This window comes from Panthera tigris, chromosome B1 (genome assembly GCF_018350195.1).
Source record: "Panthera tigris isolate Pti1 chromosome B1, P.tigris_Pti1_mat1.1, whole genome shotgun sequence".
Taxonomy (NCBI): domain Eukaryota; kingdom Metazoa; phylum Chordata; class Mammalia; order Carnivora; family Felidae; genus Panthera; species Panthera tigris.
In genome coordinates, this window is record NC_056663.1 from 50,969,711 (window position 1) to 50,989,958 (window position 20,248).

The following is a 20,248-nucleotide window of genomic DNA, read 5'->3' on the forward strand; positions in this document are numbered from 1 at the left end:
TTGGATACTAACCCTTTATCTGATATGTCATTTGCAAATATCTTCTCCCATTCTGTCGGTTCCCTTTTAGTTTTGCTGATTGTTTCCTTCACTGTGCAGAAGCTTTTTATTTTGATGAGGTCCCAATAGTTCATTTTTGCTTTTGTTTCCCTTGCCTCCGGAGACGTGTTGAGTAAGAAGTTGCTGCAGGCAAGATCAAAGAGGTTTTTGCCTGCTTTCTCCTCGAGGATTTTGATGGCTTCCTGTCTTATGTTTAGGTCTTTCATCCATTTTGAGTTTATTTTTGTGTCTGGTGTAAGAAAGTGGTCCAGGTTCATTCTTCTGCATGTCGCTGTCCAGTTTTCCCCGCATGAATCAATCAAGTTTCTTATAGGAACTGCAAATGTTTGGATCTGTACACTGAATAGGTACCAAGGACAGAAGACAAAGGGTTCATTTGCTCTCTCCAACTGTGGGACTCTGGGAGTTGGCCTCTTCATCTTTCAGGTAAAGGAATGGGACTGAGTAATCTCTCTGGTTCCTTTCAGCTCTAACAATGTATCATTTATAATTATAATGCACACTGCATCTGGACATTTCAGTCCTGAAACAAAGAAGGTTTTTGTCTTGCATTGGTTTCATTTTTAAATGGCACATATAGTTTTGTTGAGTGGATGCTTTCTGCCTGGTTCTGGCATGGTCTTGTCTTGCTTTCTTCTGTGTTGACATTCCTGGTTTCCAGTCCAAGCCTGAATACACTACTCAGCTGATGGGGCACATTAGTTAGCGATGCTGTCTTTGGAGTTAGACATACCTGGGTTTAAGTCTTGGTTCTAAATCCCAGTTGAGCTAGTTTACTCCTATGTGAAATGGAGGTGATGCTGACTTTGTGGATTGAAGTGAGCCTCACACCGGGACATGCCAGCTGAGTACCCTGGACCCTCCTCCCCAGGAAAGATTTTTATATGCAGAAGTGTGAGCCCCCAAGTTGTATAGTATTTATTTGTTTAGTATCAGACACTGTTTGAAATTGTTTTGTAGCTTTCTTCAGTTGACTGCATTGAAGAAATGGACAGGAAATCATATGTTATCAGAAGGCACTGGATCAAGAGCTGTGCTAATATGCTCTGCTTGCTTCTTTACTACCTCCAAATATTGCTGTAATTTTGAACCTACCATATCCCTTCACTTTAGCTGGCTTCCTGAACTTGACCTCTCGTCCATGATGTCTATCTTACTATCTTTCCCTTCCAGTTTTTCTCTAGACTTCCCTATCAAACCCACAGTCAATCCAGTAAATATTTATTAAACAGTAGGCACTGCCTTAGCATTGGTGATAAGTGAGAACAAGATGAATAGTATCTACACTCACAATAAACTTGCATTCAAATGGAGGAGGGAACAGAACATAACCAGTGAACAAATATATGATTTCATATAGTGCTAAATGTTATAAGTAAACTAAAGCAGGGTGGGTATGAGTAGGGAGCAGAGGGGTTGCTGTTGTAGAACGGCTGGCCGGGAAAGGCCTCTCTGTAGAGGTTGTGTTTGAGTAGAAACCTGAACAGGATGAGATAGTGAGTAAAATAGATATCTGCAAGAAGAATATTCCTGGAAAGACCTTGTGGGGGCAACAGTCTTGACATGTTCAAAAGACAGAGTGCAATGTGGCTGTGGAAGAGTAGGTAATGGGAGATGAGATGAGGCCAAAACTGGTCATGGACAGATTCCAGGGGGGCCTTTAGGCCCAGGCCAAGACTTTGGAATATATCCTGAATGTGATGGACAGCCTCCAGAAACTGAAACTGGGGAAGATATGATTGTATTTACTTTTTTCTTTAAGCTGAGATATAATTGACATATAGTATTGTAGGAGTTTAAAGTGTACAGCCATTGATTTGATACATTTATCATCACCACAGTAGTTTGTTAGCTAACACTTCTATCATATCACATAATCATCATTTTTTTTTGTGGTGAGAACAATTAGAAACTAGTGTCTTAGCAGCTTTGAAGTTTATAGTACCATATTGTTAACTATAACTTCTATACTGTGCATTAGATCTCCAGGAGTTATTTATGGACTGGTTGCAAGTCTGTACCCTTAAACGACATCTCCCCAATTTCCTTCTCCCCCGCGCCCCCCCCCCCAGCCTCTGGTAACCACTATTCTACCTTCTGTTTTTACAAGTTCAACTCTTTTGGATTCCACTTATAAGTGATATCAAGATTGTATTTACATTTAAGACAATTGCTGTCTTAGTTTCGGATTTTATAACAAAATACCATAGACTGGGCGGCCTAAATAATAGACATTTATTTTTCACAGTTCTGGAGTCTGGGAAGTTCAAGATCAGGTGCTGGCAGATTTGGTTCCTGATGGGAATCTTTTCCTGGCTTATAGATGGCTGCCTTCCCATTTTGTCTTCATGTGGAAGACAGAGAGCCAGCTCTGGACTCTTCTAAGAACACTAATCCCGGGGCACCTGGGTGGCTCAGTCGGTTAAGCATCTGACTCTTGATTTCAGCTCAGGTGCCGATCTCATGGTTGGTGGGTTCAAGCCCTGAATCAGGCTCCAGGCTATCTGATAGTGCAGAGCCTGCTTGGGAGTCTCTCTGCCCTCTCGGGCCTGCATGCTTTCTCTCAAAATAAAATAAAATAAAATAAAATAAAATAAAATAAAATAAACAAACAAACAAAACAAAACAGAACACTAATCCCATCATGGGGGTTCTACCCTTATGACCTCATCTAAACTTAATTAACTCCCAAAGGTCCTACCTCCAAATGCCATCATGGGAGAAAGAGAGGAAGAAGGGAACAGGACACAAACATTCAGTCCATAACTTCTTCAGTTGCTTAGTAGAGGGTAGACTAGCATGGAGGGTGTCCACGGGGAGGGTAGTAGTGGAATGGGTAGGTGTTTTACTAGAGAAGAAAATTGGATGAATTAGTTGAGTAGTGATGGAACTGCTGAGAGATGGTCATACTTCAGATATATTTTGAAAGTTAAGCCACTGGGACTTCTTGATGTCAGGTAGAGGTAGTCTGACAAGAGCATTAGTGCCCTGGAGGCCTTACTTCTAACCTGCATGTGAATTGCCTTTCCTCCATGCTTCCTGTGCCTTGGCCTGACAATGTGACTGGTGTACATTTTGGATAAAGGGGTGGCTGGGGAGAGATTGAGAATATATTTTCTCTTCTCCTTAAACTATGGATATGTAGGTGAAATATAAAGTTGGTTGGGGAGAAGAGATAGAATTATCTTGGCACATGACCTCGCCTACAGCTTTAGAGCTATTTTCTTAACCCTACCCCAAAAGTTTTTGCAGCTGGGGAGTGGATAGGGAGGTGATTGAGGGGCTTCCATGACTTGCCTGGTTTATTTATCAAGCTGCAGAAGCTAAGTCAGGTTTCCTGATTCTTGACCGCAAATCCAGGTGATCCTTCATTTGATTTATAGGATGCTATAAGAAGATCTTTTTTTTTAATTTTATTTTGTATTTTTATAAATTTACATCCAAATTAGTTAGCATATAGTGAAACAATGATTTCAGGAGTAGGTTCCCTAATGCCCCTTACCCATTTAGCCCATCCCTCCTCCCACAACCCCTCCAGTAACCCTCAGTTTGTTCTCCATATTTATGAGTCTGTTATATTTTGTCCCCCTCCCTGTTTTTATATTATTTTTGTTTCCCTTCCCTTATGTTCATTTGTTTTGTGTCTTAAAGTCCTCTTATGAGTGAAGTCATATGATTTTTGTCTTTCTCTGACTGACTAATTTCACTTAGCATAATACCCTCCAGTTCTATCCACGTAGTTGCAAATGGCAAGATTTCATTCTTTTTGATTGCCGAGTAATACTCCATTGTATATATATACCACATCTTTATCCATTCATAGGATGCTATAAGAATATCTTAAGTGAGAGGCAGAGGTGCAGCCTGTCAAAGCCATGGGTGCAAACAAAGCTGTGTGTATTAGTTACCTATTGTTTTGTAATAAATGGTTCCCAAACTTGAGTGGCTTAAAGCAACACACATTTATTATCAGAGTTTCTGTGGGTTAGGAATCTAGAGACACAGCTTTGCTTTGTCTTTTGCTTTAGGATCTCTCACAGGACTCACTCAAGGTGTTGGCCTAGATTGAGGTTTTTTCTGAAGACCCATCTGAGGAAGGATCTGCCGCCAAGTTCACTTACGTGGTAGTTGGTAGGATTTAGTTCCTCAACAGTTGTTGGGCTGAGGGACTCACTTTTTGCCTAGAGGCTGCCCTTGGTTCTTTCCCACAGTGTCCTGTCCATTTTTTATTAGTTAGAAGTAAGGTACTCAAGAAGAAGGGATTCCACAAAGCCATAAAGAACAAGAGGTGAGGATATTTGGGGACCATCCTGGAGACTGCCTGCCACAGCTGTGTATCACAGATTCACTCATAGACTATTAGAGCAGAAAAGACCTCAGTGATCACCCTTGACCCTTCTCATTTTTTATAGATGAGGAACCTAAAACTCAAAGAGGTGATATGATTTACTCAGGGGCATTGCTCCTCTGACGTAGAGCTGGGACTTCTGAGTTTCAATCCAGTGGACTATAAGATGATTATATTTAGCCTGCCACAGGCTGGCAGATTGTGGTTTTTAGGTCTGCAGTAGCAGTTTCAAGTAGTTTTCTTCTTCTGTACATTTTTAAATACATTGCTACTGTGTGGTGATCTCAGGCCTGGATGTGAACAGTATTTAAATGGCCCACCTTGGGCTTTGTGTGGGATCCAAGGTATAAAGGCTCTGCCTAACTTCATCCAACTTAAATCATGTGTTTTCTATCCTATTTCTTCCCTTTACATTAACACGTCTTTAAATCATGTAATATAGTTTACAGCATGTCTTTGAAACAACCACACTCCATGATCCAATTAGCCATCTCACTTATTTCTGACCTTTCCTTTATAATCTTTTCCAATGCTATAGATCACCATGTTCAAAATTCTCAATACTATAGTTTATCTTAAATCTTAACTGTACATTTACTCTTAGCTCTTGAGACCTGCTTGGTTCTCTAGAGTTGGTACTACGGTCCTTTTTGTCCTGGCCTGTTGTTTTAGACTGTTGTCACACCAGGATGTAGGACGTGATAGAGATAGATTATTTATGCTAAGGACTGGAACTGTGTGAGGACTAACACAAGACAGACCTGCAGCATGTCACCTGGTAATTATAGGGCCAAATGTGAATAATGGGTCAGGAAGTGGGAGGTTTAGAATATGGCTGTGATGCCTCCTGGGATCTATTGGTCAAAGATCCTAGAGTGAAGAAGCAGAGCAGCAGGAGTCTACTGAAGCCTCAGTCAACAGCAGACCAAAAGTTTGAAGCAGTGCAAGTCAAGGAAGAAGTGGTTTAAAATATAGAAATTCAGATCCCACACTGATGAGCACAGAGTAGGAGGCAGGCCAATCCATGGCAAGAATATTTGTCCCCAGAGTTTCTTTCTTTTTTTTTTTTTTTATTCTTCAGTGGAAGCCTAGGCCCGGATGTAGAGGCTGTGTCCTTTCTGCTAAATGGGCAGAAGGTGTGGCAGTAGAGGAGGCAAAGCTGAGGCTGGCACTGTCAGAACTGGTAGTGTTATTGTTGTGTGTTGTTGATGGTGGTGGTGGTGGTGGTGTTGGTGCCATTTTAGTATCCTCACTGCTCTCCGACACTGTCAGACTCTGAAATAATTCCTAACCTCTAAGGTCTCCCCTTCTTCCTTGGAGATTTATAGACACCAAACCTCTTCCCACTGAAGTAGAAAGAATCAGTTCCCTGTTCCTGGGAACAGTGCATGTTAATAACTATACTTCTTCTAGATGTAGAAGGCTTGTCTAGCACGTTATATTCAGTGAAAACCTTTCACCCCGGAATTAAATGGCTTAGTTTAACATTGGATTCTCTTCTGGTTTACAGTGTGTTTGTGTGTGTGTCTGTGTGTGTGTGTGTGTGTGTGTGTGTGTGAGAGAGAGAGAGAGAGAGAGAGAGAGAGTGAGAGAGAGAGTAAGAGAGAGAGAGAGAGAGAGCGCATTTTTAAATACTTCCTTGATCAGCTGTTTTAGAAACTGGCAAGAAATCTTTAAAGATGAAGACACATTTATCCCTTAGATTTGTCTGATGCTTTAAACTTACTCCGCCCATCTTCCCATATATTTTCACCTGCTCCACTTAAATACCTTGGTGGGCTGGTGGAGCAGGCATGGACCAAATCTGATGGATGAAGAGATCTAGACTCAGGAAAGTTAGTAACAAAAAGTTAGGAGTCAAAGTACACACAGATGTATGTAGTCAAGTTTCCTACCTCAGTCTTCCCTCTCCAAATCCAACACTCAAATTGAACAGAAATAGCCAGATTTTATTAACCAGCCTATGAAAGAAGAGAGAGCAAGGGTGAACGAAGGGAAAGGCAGCAAATGATTTTGAATAAAACATGAGAATAAATAGTTTGCATATGTAGCCTTATGATTTTTATTGCAGGGCTGAGACCTGGATCTTAACTGTTCTTTCCTTGTGCCTTCTGCTTTTTGTAAACATTCCCAACATTTACCATGAAATCCTCTATCTGAAGGCCAAAGGGCTGCCGTTCTCTTTTGCACAACCCCTGCTTCTCTCTCATCTCTGGAGATTGTCTGTGCCCTTAGTGAATAGGAATCCCCCTGTGGACAATTGGTGATTGAGGGACAGCTGGCTGCAAGGGACAGTTCATCAATATGCATCATGATTGGGGCCTGGCAGTCATTAGAACTCATTATAAATTACTCAAAGTCCCAGGAACCTCATTTAGTTCTCACTCAGCAGCTGGAAGATGCTACCAGCTGTGGATCTAGGGTTTCCCCCAAAGATTTCACCTAAGTGTGGGGGGCAAATAGGTCAAATGATCTGATGACGAGTAGGTGGGCATAAAACAGAAAAGCCTGTTTCTGCCTCAGAATAGATGCTCTAAAGATGCCACTGGGGGAGTGAATGGAGCTGTGGGCACAGATTAACCCTTGGTGCCTGTGATGAGCCAAGGAAGACTCAGCAGTATCTTTGGGAGTCATTGGGAAGAGGGCTATGAACAGAGAAGGGACATGAGTAACCAAAGGGAAAGTGGAGGAGAGAGTTGTACTTTGGTACTTTATGATCTTCAAGATCTGGCCTCTGCCTTTTCTGCTTCAGCTACTTTGACATGTTTCACTGAATCCTCAGTGGTGGCCACCTAACCAAACACTTGATCCTCTGGACCTTTGAGTCCTGTGTTCTCTCCATGTCAGATGTCTTCCTTCCTTCCCATTTTCTACCCGTGGGAACCTATGTTCTTTCAAGGCTCAGCGCTAACATGTGGATCAGGTACTGTTGTGTGGGTGACCCCTCACAATTCACACAGCAGCCCTCTCAGATAGATACTTCTATTCTTTTTTTTTTTCCCAGATGAGGAATTTGAGGCTCAGAGAGGGTATGTGACTTGCTCAAAGGCACAGTCCTGGTGGTAGGATGTGGAGCCCTCCAGCCTTAGCTCTTTCCACATTATACTGCACCAGTATCTTACTGGTGCTCCCTTCCCTCGTAAGGCATCCTGTAGTGGCCCTTATGCTGTGGCAGGGTTAAGCCACATTTGACTTCTGTGCCCAGATGTTTCATCATGTAGCCCTTCTCCTGTCATATATCTGTCTCCTTACTGAAGAGGAGGCTTCCCCATGACCGCACATTCTTATCCCCTTATACTCTGCCTCTTGGAGCTTTGTTCTGGGACAGGGGTTGGAAAATTTTCCTATAAAGGTGCAGATGGTAAATATTATAGGCCCTGCAAGCCATACGGTGTCTGTCACAACTAAGCAGCCCTGCTGTGGTAGAGTGAAAGCAGCCACAGACAATAAATAAATGAATGAGTGTGGCAGTGTTCCAATAAAACTTTATTTAGTGACACTGAAATTTGAATTTCATATAATTTGTAGATGTCATGAAATATTTTTCTCGTTCTGATTTTTTTCTATGATTAAAAAAATGTATATATAGAAATCACTTTTAGCTCAAGTGCCATACATACAAAAAGAAGCGGCAGGCTTTGGCTAGCGGGCTGTAGTACGCCAACCCCTGTTCTAGAGCTAACTGGGTAGTAATCATTCACTTCTGGTAAAATTGTCGCTGTGTTGGTTCTCTTGGAAGCATTGACAATTTAAGCCTTTTACTGTAGGTGAAAGGCTTTGTCACCTCCTAAAGGGATTTGGGGCAACTGTTGCCATGATGGCAGCGGGGTGGGCGAGGTGACACCAGGGGGATAGCTGCCTCTGTGTAAAATAAGGTCAGTCCTGCTGTGCTCCTATTGTCTTTTCAGTGAAAATGTTAGATTTAAATCCTATATGTCATTTATCTTTGAGCTCTGTCTAGAGAAAAAGGTCTTGCTTTGGTTTTGTAAAAATACCACGCTTAGATCTTTTTGTGTGAGCTGTCATCAGCCATTCCGATTGTTGATCTTGTAAATTCATGCCATTTAGTGCTGGCAGAGGGATTGCTTTTGTTTCTGAACAATTTCATGAAGTGTTTCTTTCAATAGGGACTTACATTGAATTTCAACTTGAGCTATATTTTTTCATCTCAACTAGATTTTAAAAAGACACAGGCAACTGCCATTATACTGCTGAGGAGTGCTTTGGAATACTTTTACGTGAGAGCTTGAGCAAAGGGTACGGTTAGCCACGGCTATCTGCTTTTGGCCGTGAAGACCACACAGTTGAGCCCTCTCTACATTTGGTCTCCACGTGACCCACAGTGACCATGCATTTTCTGAAGTCTGGCCAGTGATCTCTGGGTGTCTTGAAGGGTTTGTTTTTTATCAACTCTTGGGTACATCCTACAAAAAGAGCTTTCGTAAAATGTTAAGCCTATTTGTGGAATTTGGAAAGAAGCATAGAGAAGGAAATAGAGACTTACTGAGGAACTCAACTCTCAGTAGTACCCTCCCCTGCCCTGTGTTGTGTGTTAGGACGTATACATGCAATGTTGCACCCAGGATAATAGGTAGGTGTCTTGACTTACATGTGCACCCCTCCAAAAGACCAAAAGGCCATTTACAGCCCAATGGAACATCTGTTTAGATTTCTGTACAAATGAGGACGTGGTAATTTGAGAAATAAAAAATTAGGTGGATTATCCATTATAATAACAGGACACAACTTCTTCCTCTGTATTTGTTCCTAAAATGTTTTGATTATACTATTCATAGCACGTAGTCATCGCTTACTATTATTTTTAAATTAAGATTTCTAATGAGATGAGGTTCTTCAAGTGTGTTAGGTATAAATCATGTTGCCTGTCAGCATGGAGCTTATACTCTCAATTTCTGTTCAGAGACCATTCTAAGTAGTCCTGTTGTACTAAAGAAGTAGCACTATCATTATTCAAACACTCGAAATGATTACCCAAGTGAACTTCAGACACTTGGAATTTAATGTAAATGAGTGGTTAGTACCCTGGAACTTTGAAAATTATGTTCTGGGAAGGACAATCTTTTCAATTTGCTTTGCAAGCCTTGAGTATTCCTAATTTTCCTTTCAGATAATTAGGGAATATTGATGTGTCTAGTATTTCTCATAAGATTAAAAAATACTTTAGAATAGTTTAAGACTCATGGGAAGTTGCAAAAATAGTACAGAGTTCTGATGTGCCCTTCAGCTTGCTTTCCACAATGATAACATCTTACATAATCATAGTACATTGTCATAACCAGGAAACTGACATTGGTATAATGTTATTAACTCAAACATAGACCTTATTTGGATTTCATGTTATTGCATGTACTATTTTGGGTGTTTAGTTCTAAGAAATTTTATCATGCATTTAGATTTGTGTAGCTATCACCATAGTCAGGATATAGAATATTCCATCACTACAGAGAAACTCCCTTGAGTCCCACTTTAATAATCACTTGCCCCTCATAAGGATTGTTCAGAAAGCTTTCTTAGCATGTGAAATGAGCAATGAAAGCAGAGGTAGATTTTGGGAAAGTGTTTACTTTCCAATTGACTTCCACAGTGGTGTATTTCAAACAAAGGAGATAAAAATGGGGAACCATATCCAGGTTTTGAGCACTCCTACATTTACGTCTACAACCCATTTCAAGCTAAATGTTGTATAAGGTATGAGGTAAGGGTTCAAGTTTATTTTGTCTCATATAGATATCAAATTGTTCCAGCACCATTTGTTGAAAAGTCTATCCTTTTCTGATTGAATTACCTCAGGACCTTTGTCAAAATGCAATTCTACACTCTCCATTCTGTTCCACTTATTTATAGGACTCTCCTTATGCCAACACCACATTGTCTTGATTACTATAACTTAGAATAAGTCTTAAAATTAGGCAGTGGAAGTCTTCCAACTTGGATTTCAAAATTGTTTTGGTTATTTTATTTACTTTTTCCAATTTTGTTGAAATGTAATTGACTTATAACACTGAACTAGTTTAAGGTGTACAACATAATGATTTGATATATGTATATATTAGGAAGTGATTACCACAATAAGTTTAGTTAGCGTCTATGACTTTACGTAGTTACACTTTTTTTTCTTGTAATGAGAACTTTTAAGATTTACTCTCTTAGCAACTTTCAAATATATAATACAATGTTGTAAACTGTAGACACCATGCTATATATTATATCCCCAGAAGTTACTTATCTTATAACTGGAAGCTAATACCTTTTGACCACCTTCACCCATTTCCCAACTCCTTACCCCTTGTCTCTGGCAACCATCAATCTGTTCTCTGTTTTTATATGAGTTGGTTTTTTTTTGGGGGGGTGGGGGGTTCCACATATCAGATCATACAGTATTTGTCTTTCTCTGTCTGACTTATTTCACTTAGCATAATGCCTTCAAGGTCCATCCATATCACAAATGGCAGACTTTCCTTCTTTTTTATGTATGGCTGAAAAATATTCCAATTTATATATATACTCTATCTTCTTTATCTGTTTATCCACCAATGGACAAATTATTTCCACATCTTATCTATTGTAAATGATACTGCAGTGAATATGGGGGTGCAGATATCTATTCAACATAGTACTTTCACTTCTTTTGGATATGTCCCCAGGAAGTGGATTGTTAGATTATGTCATATTCATATTTAAAAAAAATTTAAATTAAAGTATTTTTAATATTTTGAAGAACCTCTGTACTGTTTTCCACAAGGCTGTACCAATTTATATTCCTGTCAACAATGCACAAGATTTCTTCTTTCTCCACATCCTATCAACACTTGTTATCTCTTGTCTTTTTGATGACAGTCATTCTAACATGTGTAAAGTAGTATCTCATAGTGGTTTTCTTTTTAACTTTTTATTAATTTCAATTCCAGTATGGGTAACATACAGTGTTATCTTAGTTTCAGGTGTACAGTGATTCAACAATTCTGTATATTACTAGTTCTAATCATTTTAAGTGTACTCCTTAATCCCCATCCTCCCCGCCCCCCATCTCCCCTGTGGTAACCATTAGTTCATTCTCTGTAGATAAGAGTCTGTTTCTGGGTTTGTCTGTCTTTTTTTCCCCCCCTTTTTCATTTGTTTTGTTTCTTAAATTTCATATATGAGTGAAATCATATGGTATTTGTCTTTCTCTGAGTGACTTATTTTGCGTAGTATTATACTCTGTAGCTCCATCTATGTCATTGCAAATGGCAAGATTTGATTCTTTTTTATGGCTGAATAATATTCTGTAGTATGTATGTATCTATTGTCAATTGATGGACACTTGGGCTGCTCCCATAATTTGGCTACTATAAATAATGCTTCCAGAAACATAGGGGTGCATATCTCCTTTCAAGTTAGTGTTTTTGTATAATTTTTTGGGTAAATACCCAGCAGTGCGATTACGGGATTGTAGGGCAGTTCTATGTTTAATTTTTTGAGGAACCTCCACACTATTTTCCAGAGTGGCTGCATCAGTTTGCTCCCACTATTCAACTACTATTGCAGTATTCCCACCAATAGTGTACGAGGGTTTCTTTTTCTCCACTTCCTCTTCACTTGTTGTTTCTTGTTCATTGTGGTTTTGATTGCATTTTCCTGATGATTAGTGATATTGAGCAACTTTTCATGACCTGTTAGCAGTATGCATGTCTTTTTTGGAAAAATGTCTGTTCAGGTCCTCTGCCTATTTTTAAATAAGATTGTTTTTTGCTATTGAGTTTTATGAGTTCTTTATATATTTTGGATATTAACCTCTTGTCAGGTATATATGATTTGCAGATATTTTCTCCCATTGCTTTTCATTTTGTTGATGGTTTTTTTTTGCTGTATGGAAGCTTGTTAGTTTGATGTAGTCCCACTTATTTATTTTTGCTTTTGTTGCCTTTGCTTTTGGACTCAGATCCAAAAATTCAACTCAAAAATCGATGTCCGGTAGCTTACCACCTATGTGTTCTAGGAGTTTTATGCTCTGAGGTCTTACATTCAAGTCTTTAATCTATCTTTAGTTAATTTTTGCATTTGGTATAGGTAGGTAGGGGTCCAGCTTTATTCTCTTGCGTGGGGGTCTCCAGTTTTTCTAGCACTGTTTATTGAAGAGACTATCCTTTACTCATTAAAGACTCCTTTATTTTAAATTATTTCACCATCTATGTGTGGGTTTATTTCTAGGCTCTCTATTCTGTTCCATTGATTTTTGCATCTTTTTTATGCCCATACCTTGCTGTTTTGATTGCTGTATGTTTATAATATAGTTTGAAATCAGGAAGTGTGATGCTTTTAGCTTTGTTCTTTCTCAAGATGGCTTTGGCTATTTGGGGTCTTTTGTGGTTCCATACAAATTTTAGGATTATTTATTCTACTTCTATGAAAAATGCCTTTGGAATTTTGACTAAGATTGCATTGAATCTTTAGATTTCCTTGGATTATATAGACATTTAACAATATTAATTTTTCTACTCCATGAGCATGGAATATCTTTTCATTTATTTGTGTCTTTTTAAATTTCTTTCATCAATGTCTTGAAGTTCTTGGTATACAGATCTTGTTTGGCTATTTTAAGTCTTTTGATTTTCTATTTACATTTTAGAATCCACTTCCTGGAGTTTTTATTTGCATTATATTAAACTCTAGATTTATTTGGGGAGAATTGACATCTTAAGGATACCAAGTCTTCCAATCCATGGACATGGTATATCTCTCCATTTATTTAGGTATTTTAAAATTCTCTCAGCAGTGTTTTCAGGCTATGGGTTTTATACATATTTTTAAAAAATCTCCCTAAGTATTTCATGTTATTTGATGCTATTACAAATAATACTACTTAAATATTTTTTCAGTTTCCATTTATTTGTTGCAACTATTTAGAAATATAGTGTATTTTTGTATATTGACCTAGTAGTCTGTGATGTTGATAAACTTACTTATTAACACAAGTAATTTCTTGATAAATTCCTTAGGATTTTTTATATTCACAATGATGTTGTTTACATATAAAGATAGTTTTTATCTTTCCTTTTTATATATTAGCTGTAGGATTTTGGTAGATTTTCATTATCAAACTCTTTCTAGTCTACTGAGAATTAAAAAAATTCATGAATAGGTGCTGAATTCTATCAAATGCTTTTTTAGCAGCTGTTGAGCTGATCATGTATTTTCTTCTTTTTTAGCCTTTTAGTATGGTAAATTACATTGATTGCATTTTTTGAATATTGAAACAATTTTGAATTCCATTGGTAACCCCACTTGGCCATCATTTCTATACTTTTAAAATATATTCCTGCATTTAATACTTATTAAAGGATTTTTGTTTTCATAAGGGGGATTTGCCTATAGTTTTCTTGTGTCTTTGTCTGGTTTTGTTATCATCATAATGCTGGTCTCATAAATGAGCTGGGAAAAATTCCCTCCTTTATTTTTGAAGGAATTTGTGGAAATTTGGTATTATCTCTTTCTAAAATGTATGTAGAATTTCCCAGTGAATGAGTCCAGAGTGTTCTACTTCAGGTTTTCTGTTCAGATTTTTCCATTTCTATTGTCAGTTTTTGTAATTTGTGTCTTGTATGGTATATTATTAATTTATTGCCTCTCAGCTCTCAATACATCATTCTGAATATGTTCTGTGATGAACAGGAATTTCTTTCGTATTTTTCTTTAATTTTTTTAATGTTTATTTATTTTTGAGAGAGAGAAAGAGAGAGAGAGAGAGAGAGAGAGAGAGAGAGAGAGAGAGAGAGAGATATAGATACAGAATCTGAAGCAGGCTCCAGGCTCCGAGCTGTCAGTATGGAGCCCGAAGCAGGGCTTGAACTCATGAACCATAAGATCATGACGTGAGCCAAAGTCAGACACTTAAACCAACTGAACCCCTCAGGTGCTCAGCATTTTTCTTTTAATGTGAACATGGTGTTAAGCTTTCTCAGTAGAGGGTACCTGGGGAGACTTTGTGAGAGGAAGAGGCTTTCCTGCCATTTCTGGTGTGGGCCAGTGTTGACTGGGGGAATGTGAGGACCTCTGGTGGAGCCTGTCCCAGCCACTGGCCCAGAGCTTTAGTCCTTGTGTGACTTTACAGCCTTTGCCAGGTGATAACTTTTCTGCATCTCTCTTGATAAGGAAACCAGGGCTCCTGTGCTGTCCATGGCACTCTAAAGGCCTCCTGGGCTGCCTGGACCTTCACTGCACACACACCATTGGTTTCTGATTGCCTGCATTCTGGAAAGTGGCCTGTTGCTTGCTTAGCATCTCCAGATCATCTCTGGTCTGGCCCAACCAGTGAACTTCTCTGCTATCCATTGGTTTAACTGCAACTTCTCCAGTGAGGTTTGAGCATTTCAAGTTTGTCATTCCTTGGGTAACCCCAGCCATAGAGTACCATAGAGAATTACCTTAGATTGTATACTTGCTTTTTAATCATAGTTAATATTCCTTATGGTAGACTTTTCCTGCTCAACCTACTGTGTGGTTTCTATCTCCTGATTGGACACAGACTTCTGCATAGGAACTTTCTGAGTTGAGACTTTTGTGACCTGTGGATTTTGTAGGAGACATTGCTATATATTTAACTGGTACTTTTTCATCTCCTCTCACTCACACTACTGCCCATGTGTTTTAACCTGGGTATTAACTAAAATGAGGGAAGGGAAGACCAGAATGTGATGAATGATATTTCTGTAAGAACTGAAATTTGGCAAACAATGAGCCAGGGACATGGTCTCCTGCACCACTGAAATGATCAGTTTCAGCTTGACTCTTCCAGTGTTTTGTGGTTGTTGGCAGAGATGTTTAAAGAATTTCTTGAAGTACAGTAAGCACAGGATACAATAGTATCTTACTATTTTTCTGTTTAGAATAGAAGTACTATGACCTTAAGCTATTATGGATGAAGTATCCAGGCTAATAAAAATCCTAGTTTAATATCAGCAACAATTTTGATTTTTAGAGTTGATTTTTATTCTCATAGAAAAGAGGAAAACCTGTATTTCTTATAGGTGCCATGGTGAATAGAAATGATCCAGCCATCTTCTTACTTCCATGCAGTCAGAGAAAAAAGCACCCAGACTCAACCAACCAAACAAAACTGCATCAAAATACAGAACACTTTCTCCATTGCAGTTAGGGCCTTTGGCATGAATTTAAATTTAGCTTTCCTGGGAATTTTGGAAAAACATTTTTCTTCATTGTGTTTGTAAGCCCTATGAGGCAGAGATATAACTTCTCCAAACAAAACAGCAGGAAAAGCAACTAGCAGTTCTCTGGATAATGCAAATGAATAAAAATTGCCAGAGTTATTTCAGAAGTGCTAAGAGCCTTACTCCGATACTTTATACACTATTCCTAGGCTTTAGTAGTTCAAGAATGCCTGTTTTAGCAATCCCAGAACACTAGGGAATAAAGTTTGTGGAGAAAATAAATTACATAGAAATCGTCTCCAACTTAGAAATGGATCACATGCCAAGAGTTGACTTGGAAATCAGCTACTGGAAATATCTTTGCTGTGTGTAGAAAACAGCTCTATGAAAGATGGTTTGATTTCCTGGTTTATGTCATTAGTTGTTAGTTGCTACAATTTATGTTATTTTTCCTTTATTAGAACATATTAGTGTATTAGTTATCTATGGCTATATAATCAATTGTCCCCAAGCATAGCAGCATAAAAGAACAATCGTGTATTATCTCACAGTTTCTTTGGGTCAGGAATATGGGTATGGTTTATCTGGATACCCCTGGATAAGGGTCTCTCATAAGGTTGTGATCAAGATGTCAGCTCTGCTGCATCTTCTGAAGGCCCAACCAGGGTGGGGGATCTGCTCTCAAGCTCACTGAGGCCTGCATACAAATGAGCTTGAGAATAGTCCTGGCCTGGTTGAGCTTTTGGGTGAGAGTGCAGCCCCAGCCAACACTTTGATTCCAGCCTGTGGGAGACCTTGAGTCAGAACTACCCAGCTTTACACTGTTATCTGAAATAAGACCACTGCATTTAGGATGTATTTTGCATTTGAAAGTGATTCTTGTGCAACAAGGGGCTTATATCCTCTTCTCCTTGGGAGGAAACTTCCTTTCCATAGTGATGAATAAAGTGGAGATTTTTTTTCTGTGGTTGAGATAGCAGTTGGGCAGCTTGGGAAAGTAGGAAAATGTTTTCTTTTCTCTGCTTGTGGCCTGTAACCAACTTGGCCAGTATAAAAGGGTGTGTTCTTGATGTTTGTGGGGTAGAATGTAGAGTATATTTTCACATGGAGGCAGTATCCCATAAATGGGTGGTTAGAATCCTAGGAAAGAGTTCTACTTACGGCTCATTATAAGTTGAGTAGGCCCTTGTGGGCTAGCTTACCACCATTTATAGCAGCGTGTTCATAAGAAAATGGATTCTATATCCCAGATGTCCATCTTATAAACACATCTTTTGAATGTGTTTTTCACATTCACATCTTTTGTGTGTGTTTTGAATGTCCATCTTATAAACATCTTTTGAAATGTGACTCATTTTTAAGTTGGAGACTTGCCTGTGTTTCACTGCGTCCTCTCAGCTACCTTTCCCAAAGTAGTTTACATTTTGAACTATCAGCCTTTTGGGGAGATAAAGTGACAGAAAATAGAGATTACTATAATTTACTCTTAGCATTAAGAGCCTGGCAGACCTATCAAGACATATCTAATACAGATTTCCTGCAGGGCCTGCACTGAAGTCCCTTTACACTTGAGTTATGCCAGGCCATAGCCATCTCCTTTTACAGGATTCTGGAGTCTCAATCAGGTATTTCCAAAAACAGATTGATTTAGTACATGGGAAACAGTTTTGGCCTTACACTTCCTTTAGCCCATATATATAGAGAAGCTGATGGCCTTCCACCATTCAGACCTCTGCTTGCTTTGGCCTCCCACATACTTGACATTTTCAGACATGGCTCTTGTTGGATTCAGCAGTACTGCAGTCAATCATTAGAGAATTCATCTAGGAATCAACCCATCACTTGAATATCCAAGGGGCTGCTTGAGCATATATTCAAGGCAGATAACTAAATAGGGCTCTGCACTGCCAGCTCTAAATCTCTATCCCTTTATTAAGTCAGATGACCAAAGGCATGTTTTAAGAGCCACTCTTATTTCCACTTAACTCCCCTAAGTTAAGATGTTCTGTTTTGCATCACTCTTTAATGGGAGACAAGTATTAAAAAGAAGTCATAAAATGCCTTTCTGTGTCATTTGTAGAACCATAGCTGAAGATTGTGTCTACCATGTTTCTTAATGTGAATATGTACTGGGTTATTCAGTTTCCCTTAATCAGCCATGTGACCAGGCCTGCTCTTTCCCAATGACAGATCCTTCAGTGAAATTTTCATAGTAGATGAGTTTCATGTACTGTTTATCTAATAAGAGCTGGATTAAAAAAAATTCACTGACTTATTGAAAATCAGTTGAAGGCTTCATAGTAAAAACTTCATTTCCCTTTTTTGAGGACAATGTAAAATGTTTCAACCACGTTTAAAATTAGGAATGGTGAGCATAATCTCTATTCAGTAAATCTAAAATAGATTTTAAAATACCCTTATCTTCTATTGTGAAGGAAAATTACAAGGGAAGGAGAAACAGGATGAGAAGCAGGAAGAACATAGAAATGATTAAAATATGTACCAAATTCCAGAAAGGCAAAATACTGGCTGTTGTGTTGGTCTCCCTCCCTCCCTCCCTCCCTCCCTCCCTCCTTCCCTCAGTCTCTCCTTCCCTTTCTCTCCCTCTCTCTTCTCTTTCCTCTAAAAAAAAAAAAGAAAAGATAAATCTGGAAACACCTTGTATTTTATTTTTAAGTAAATAATGTTTAAATTTCATCCAAACTTTGAAATGATTGATCCTCTTAAAATCCTTTCCCTCTTAAAAAGAGGACATTTAACATATTGCTTTGGAGAATGCTGATCAATTTTAGGGAGGAAATGGAGTGGTGTCTCTATCTTGAGGCCTTTTGGGATGCTGTAAACTACTGAGAATTTTAAAGCTGGTGCAAACAGTTCTGCTGAGATTCAGGTGAGATTGTCTTTGACATTTGTCCTGGGTCTAGATAAAATGTAAGTGTCATGCTGATCCAAGCCCAGGGGCTGCTAGCCTGCCACTGGCCACCGTGTGTCTCAGCATGGCACCTCTGCCCTGGGAAGAGGTTCTTGGGTTGCAGGGCTAATCACTGAGTAGCAAAGACTGGGGACATTTAAAATACTTTTCTATTTCTATTTTTGAAAATGTATTACATCACATGGACCAAAGTTCAGAAAGTAAAGACAGAATGTTGGAAACAAAAATAAACTGTAGCGCATTATACACGTTACCCTACTTGTTGATTTATTCCCCCCCCCCCCCCAATGAATGGTGTGTCTTATAGGTCCATGTCCTTACCTGTAGAGCTGTCTTATTCTTTATAATGGGTGCATATTATTCCATGGCAGAGATGATTTTATGCAAAAGTTGGTGCCAATCTTTTTATAGACAATCCTGAAATGACTTTGTACATGAGCTAAATGTACTATAGAAGCTAATCTCTGATGAATCTTGTTAATATTCAGTGTCAATGTTCGGTCTCTTTCTCAATATTTTATTCCCCTTAGAATCTTTTGTCTCCTTCTCCTTACCCCCACCAACAGATAATAATTTAATAAGTGGAAAGCTTATTGATTTGAATGGAAGTTAAGTTGACATTTATGTTTATATCTATGACTATTCCTCTTTCTTCTTAAAGTTCCATATTTAGCTGTATCTCCTTCATTTTTAATGTAAGGAGAGAGTTGAGACAAGTTTCCTGTAAAGTTTACAACAACATATTCCATTTTTGATTAGGAGCTTCCATTTAGAAATAAAGTCATAATTCCTTTTCCTGAAAGAACAGCAATAAGAAAGCAAACAGATCTGACCTTAACCCTGTAGCAGGCCCCTTTGTAGTGCTGATGGGGGTTGCTGGGGGGAAAGGTTGGTGTTGGTCTGGAACAGATTGCAAGGGGAGGTCTGGGCCCGTCAGGCTCAGCTGAGCAGAGGGCCTGATCATTTATCACTGTCAGAGGGGGTGGGGGTGGAGGGAAGGGGGAGGTACTGGACTGTTCCTGCCCATTGGCTGACTGACAGCTGACTGTGCCTCTTGCAACCTTCAGGCGGCCTATGTGCCATTGAGGGGCAATGTGCTTCCTGCTGAAGGCTGCTGACACATTCACAAGGAAGAAGAAAGAAGGTCTGCTGCATGCTGTGGCTGCTGCATTTCCATGTGGTGTACACAACCATTTGTAAAAGCCGACTTAAGAGTATCAGAAGCATACAGTTGGGCCCCAAAGTGATCCTGGCACTCTGATGATGGGTTGAGAAAACATCTCTGTGGTCTCTTGCCAGAATTACATTCACAGGACTTGGATACTCTGAACAACATTGATTATTTTAATGTGGCAGAATTGACATTGACAAATGCTGGGGAACTTGTAAATAATTTTGCTTCATCTATGAGTAAGGGACCAAAGCAATAGCAGCCAGGGAAGCCAGGGTCCCCTACAGGTCTTTGAAGGGCAAAGTTTTTAAAACAATACTAAAAAGTACGATTTCTATGTGATCCTTTATAATTATGTTTAACACCCATCTTATAAATCCAAACATGTTTTAGGATCAGTAAGAAGCATGTACTTTAGAATAAAATAAGATCATTTTGGTGTACAGTCCCATTTTTTAGTACAACTGTTTTCAACTGTCCTATTCACAGAGATGTCACATTCATCAGGATGACATATAGATTTTAATCCTTAAAATAACTTTATTTTAAATGGAATTTAAGTTCTCAAA

At 38.9% G+C, this 20,248-nt stretch overlaps 1 protein-coding gene across 10 annotated transcripts in view; it reads left to right on the top strand.

Moving 5' to 3' along the window:
- MSRA (methionine sulfoxide reductase A) overlaps positions 1 to 20,248 on the top strand; it is a 455,631-nt gene that overhangs the window by 146,848 nt on the left and 288,535 nt on the right. For 4 of the 10 annotated variants that reach the window (XM_042983565.1, XM_042983559.1, XM_042983560.1 and 1 more), the window contains one exon: positions 4,089 to 4,184. The exons of 5 other annotated variants lie outside the window; for them this stretch is intronic. The gene's annotated coding sequence lies outside the window, so the exon portion shown is untranslated. Of the gene's footprint in view, positions 1 to 4,088; positions 4,185 to 4,240; positions 4,349 to 20,248 lie in introns of those variants that run through there. One more of the 10 variants, XM_042983564.1, reaches the window with a different exon arrangement.